Here is a 6,000-nt window from a genome sequence, read left to right on the forward strand (position 1 = left end):
TAAAATAAATAATAAGAGCTATATTACCATAATTTCTGGTTTCCTTGGCAACCCTTCCGTATATTTGGAGATAGAGAACTTAAATAATATAGGGACAAGAAAAAGCTGGAAAAAATAGTACTTGGAAAACACTGCTTGAGTTTTGTATTTTCACTAAGTCATATAACTAAATGAATATATATATATATATATATATATATATACTATATATATGTGTGTATAATGTATATATGTATATATAATATATATAATATACATACAAATTGATATCCCATAATAATATTATTTTTGTCTAAATGACATATCAATTGAAGGTAGCAATGTATAGACATAAAATGAACCATACTCACCAGTACACAAAATTTACTTTAGCTAAAACTAAAAGTAGCTCTATCCTAGACCATGTAGCTACTAACTATATCTTAATTGTATACATGCATTCATTTATTCATTCAGAAAATGTTTATGGATGTCTAGAATTGTGTTAAGAATCAGAGGTTGCATCATGAATGTATCTAATTTATAATTCTATTACTTCTCAGGCTTAATTTTTTTCACTCCAGCCACTGTTTTAAGGATATGTTCCACATGGGCTTTTGAGGTTCACATAGTTAAAACCTTACAATTTCCCACCTTGTGTATTTTATCATTGGCTTCCTGTTTCCTTCAAAGGGCTTCTCTGTCGCTTCAAGATAGGATAAAAAAATGGATTTTTTTTTTTTTTTTGTATTCATACGTGTGAAACCTGGATGCATACAAAAACTGATTCACACAGGCTTTCCTCTGACCAATAGGGAACAGTACTAAAGATAAAAATATATATATCTCTTTTAATCTCCTACTAATGGTTTCTGAGATTCATTTCATGAAAAGCTTGAAACGTCCCATTGAATTAAGTATCAGTCTCTCATAAGAGAGAATAAGTTTGTATTGCACCTTTGCACTAATTTTTCCTCCTTGACTGTCCAGATCACCAGTGTCAGTCACCTACTCCCTGAAATCATATTGTCAATAAACTATCTTCATTCAGACCTTTATCTTTGTCTTCATGGTTACCTATGTTAAAGCAATTGGTAGCCTTAAGATAGGATTTTGAAGCTGGATCACTTGGCTGGTTGCAGGGAATGAGATCCCTATTTTTTTTTGTAATTTAGAAAAATGATCACTGTCCATTTGTAGTAGCATCAAAACGATCAATACTCTCAGCTGAAATGACTGTGATTAGGTTTAGGTAGAAAAAGAAGTGCTCAGTTACAAGGAAGCTGTGGCATTTAAAATGAAGGGGCAAGGGTTACATAAAGAGTATGCACTTATATGCTTTTTGTTGCCTTCTTTGGAAGCCTCAAAAATATAAAATGTGGTATATACATCATGCATGCAATGGAATATTATTCAGTCTTTAAAAAGAAGGAAATCCTATTATTTTCAATGATGTGGATGGATCAGAAGGCATTATGCAAGGTAAAATAAGCAAACATAGAAAGATAAATATTGTATGAGCTCATCTTTACATAGAATCTAAAATAATCTAAGTCACAGAAGCAGAGAGTAGAATAGTGATTGCCAAGTGATAATCAAAATGTCCAAAGTTTCAGTTATAAGATAAGTTCTAGAGATATACTATATAGCAACATGCCTATAACAAATGATACTGCATTGTATAGTTAAATTTTTCTAAGAGGGTAGATGTTATGTTAATTGTTTTTACTACCACTGCTACTACTACTACTATTAGAGTCAGTAATAAACTCTAGAAGGTGATGGATATGTCTGTGGCCTTGACGGTGGTGATGGTTTCACAGATGTACACCTATACTGTATAAGTATACTTACATAATAAATGTGTACAACTTTTTACATGTCATTTATAACTCAATAAAATGGTTTAAAAATACATTACTAAAAATTAAATTAAATTACTAAAGTAAATCAAGGCATGTCTTAAAAGCCAGAAAGCTTCTTTGACATCCTTTAAGAAGCCTCTTTTCTCACACAGGCTTGTGACACAACATGATAAAAATAAGTGCCCAGTCTCATATCAAGTTGGAAGAGCAACATAGGAACCTGAGAATGAAGCCTTAATGTATGTCCTGTGTCAAAATCAAGAACTTGATAGGAGAAGAGTTAGACACTGAAACTTGAGATGAGTATGAAAAAAATTTGTACCTCCAGATTCCAGATTCTTCTGAATACTCTGAGAGAGAGAGAGAGAGAGATAACTATGTTCTTAGTAACTTAACATGTGTACAAAACACACATAAACATAGGATTTTCTTCTCTCACTGTCAATCTAATGACTTGTGTTTTTGGCCTTTATCCTTACAGGGATAACTTTTGCAAAGGATTAGAAATCTTGATTCTGAGAGTCAAGATGGTGGAGAAGTAGCAGGCTGAGACTACTTCAGGTAGGAGGAGATCAGTTAGATAGCTTATTTAAAGATTGCAAACACATACAAATCCAAAGGGAGATCGAAGAGAAGAAGAACAGCAATTCTAGAAACAGAAAATCAACCACTTTCTGAAAGGTAGGACTGGCAGAGAAGTGAATCCAAAGCGATGGGAATATAGACCATGGTGGGAGGGGCCGGCTCCCGGCAAGCAGAGGAGCAATGGAGCATAAAATCAGGACTTTTAAAAGTCTGTTCCACTGAGGGACATCACTCCAGGGGCTTACCGGAGTGAAGCCCACACGGGGTCAGCGTGGCCTCAGGTCCTGCAGGGTCACAAAAGGATTGGGGGTGTCTGAGTGTCACAGAGCTTACAGGTATTAGAATGAGGAAGCTGGCTACAGAGACAGAGCTGAGGAGTGAGCTCTCAGCTCGGGGTTACCTTGAACAGGTCACAGGCTCGCTCAGCTTGGAGCACAGCCAGAGGCCAGGGTGACAGGAGTAACTGGGTGCTGTTCTCAGAGGGCGCACTGAGGAGTGGGGCTCCGGGCTCTCATTTCCTCCGGGCCGGAGACTGGGAGGCCGCCATCTTCATTCCCACCTTCCGGAACTCTATGGAAAGTGCTCAGAGAACAAAAGCTCCCAAAAGCAAACCGGAGCAGATTACTCAGCCCGGCCCCTGGTAAGGGCGGTGCAATTCCGCCTGGGGCAAAGACACTTGAGAATCACTACAACAGACCCTTCCGCCAGAAGATCAACAAGAAATCGAGCCAGGACCAAGTTCACCTACCAAGGAGTGCAGCTTCAAAACCAAGGAGAGCAGTTGAATTCCAGAGGAGGAGAAAGCAAAGCACAGAACTCATGGCTTTCTCCTCATGATTCTTTAGCCTTGCAGTTAATTTAATTTTTTTTCTTTTTCAATTTTTTTTTCTCTTCTTCTGCTAAATTTTTTTTAACTTTTACCCTTTTCTCTTTTAAGGTTTTTTTAACCAGTTTATCTAATATATATAAATATATATATATATATAGTTTTTCTTTTTTATATTTTTTCTTTATTCGTTTTATTTTTTTAATTGTTTCTTTTTTTTTTTTTTTCTTTCTGAACATCTTTTTATCCACTTTCTCCCCTCTCACGATTTGGGATCACTTCTGATTTGGCTAAAGCATATTTTCCTGGGGTTGTTGCCACCCTTTTAGTATTTTACTTGCTCCTTCATATACTCTTATCTGGACAAAATGACAAGGTGGAAAAATTCACCACAAAAAAAAAAAAAAAAAGAACAAGAGGCAGTATCAAAGGCTAGGGCCCTAATCAATACAGACATTGGTAATAAATCAGATCTAGAGTTCAGAATGATGATTCTCAAGGTTCTAGCCAGGCTCGTAAAAAGCAAGGAAGATATTAGAGAAAGCTCTCGGGCAATATAAAAGCCCTTTCTGGAGAAATAAAAGAATTAAAATCTAACCAAGTTGAAATCAAACAGCTATTAATGAGGTGCAATGAAAAATGGAGGCGCTCACTGCTAGGATAAATGAGGCAGAAGAAAGAATTAGCGATATAGAAGACCAAATGACAGAGAATAAAGAAGCTAAGCAAAAGAGGGACAAACAAGCTAAGCAAAAAGTGTGGACCACGAGGGGAGAATTCGAGAGATAAGTGACACCATAAGATGAAACAACATTAGAATAATTGGGAATCCAGAAGAAGAAGAAAGAGAGAGGGGAGCAGAAGGTATAGTGGGGAGAATTCTTGGAGAGAATTTCCCCAATATGGCAAAGGGAACAAGCATCAAAAACCAGGAGGTGCAGAGAACGCCACTCAAAATCAATACGAATAAGTCCACACCCCGTCACCTAATAGTAAAATTGACAAGTCTTAGTGACAAAGAGAAAATCCTGAAAGCAGCCCGGGAAAAGAAGTCTGTAACATACAATGGTAAAAATATTAGATTGGCAGCAGACTTATCCACAGAGACCTGGCAGGCGAAAAAGAGCTGGCATGATATATTCAGAGCACTAAACGAGAAAAACATGCAGCCAAGAATACTACATCCAGCTAGGCTATCATTGAAAATAGAAGGAGAGATTAAAAGCTTCCAGGACAAACAAAAACTGAAAGAATTTGCAAATACCAAACCAGCTCTACAGGAAATATTGAAAGGGGTCCTCTAAGCAAAGAGAGACCTTAAAAGTAGTAGATCAGAAAGGAACAGAGACAAAATACAATAACAGTCACCTTACAACCAATACAATGGCACTAAATTCATATCTCTCAATACTTACCCTGAATGTTAATGGGCTAAATGCCCCAATCAAAAGACACAGGGTATCAGAATGGATAAAAAAACAAAAACCCATCTATATGTTGCCTACAAGAAACTCATCTTAAACCCGAAGACACCTCCAGGTTTAAAGTGAGGGGGTGGAAAAGAATTTACCATGCTAATGGACATCAGAAGAAAGCAGGAGTGGCAATCCTTATATCACATCAATTAGATTTTAAGCCAAAGACTATAATGAGATGAGGAAGGACACTATATCATACTCAAAGGAATTGTCCAACAAGATCTAACAATTTTAAATATCTATGCCCCTAACGTGGGAGCAGCCAACTATATAAACCAATTAATAACAAAATCAAAGAAACACATCAACAAGAATACAATAATAGTAGGGGATTTTAACACTCCCCTCACTGAAATGGACAGATCATCCAAGCAAAAGATCAACAAGGAAATCAAGGCCTTAAATGACACACTGGACCAGATGGACATCACAGATATATTCAGAACATTCCATCCCAAAGCAACAGAATACACATTCTTCTCTAGTGCACATGGAACATTCTCCAGAATAGATCACATTCTTGGTCCTAAATCAAGTCTCAACCGGTATCAAAAGATTGGGATCATTCCCTGCATATTTTCAGACCACAATGCTCTGAAGCTAGAACTCAATCACAAGAGGAAATTTGGAAAGAACCCAAATACATGGAGACTAAACAGCATCCTTCTAAAGAATGAATGGGTCAACCAGGAAATTAAAGAAGAATTGAAAAAATTCATGGAAACAAATGATAATGAAAACACAATGGTTCAAAATCTGTGGGACACAAGAAAGGCAGTCCTGAGAGGAAAATATATAGCAGTACAAGCCTTTCTCAAGAAACAAGAAAGGTCTAGGTACACAACCTAACCCTACACCTAAAGGAGCTGGATAAAGAACGAGAAAGAAACCCTAAACCCAGCAGGAGAAGAGAAATCATAAAGATCAGAGCAGAAATCAATGAAATAGAAACCAAAATAACAATAGAACAAATCAACGAAACTAGGAGCTGGTTCTTTGAAAGAATTAATAAGATTGACAAACCCTTGGCCAGACTTATCAAAAAGAAAAAAGAAAGGACCCAAATAAATAAAATCATGAATGAAAGAGGAGAGATCACAACGAACACCAAAGAAATACAGACAATTATAAGAACATACGATGAGCAACTCTACGCCAACAAATTTGACAATCTGGAAGAAGTGGATGCATTCCTAGAGACATATAAACTACCACAGCTGAACCAGGAAGAAATAGAAAGCCTGAACAGACCCATAACCAGTAAGGA

The sequence above is a fragment of the Lutra lutra genome, chromosome 1, assembly GCF_902655055.1.
Source record: "Lutra lutra chromosome 1, mLutLut1.2, whole genome shotgun sequence".
Classification (NCBI taxonomy): Eukaryota; Metazoa; Chordata; class Mammalia; order Carnivora; family Mustelidae; genus Lutra; species Lutra lutra.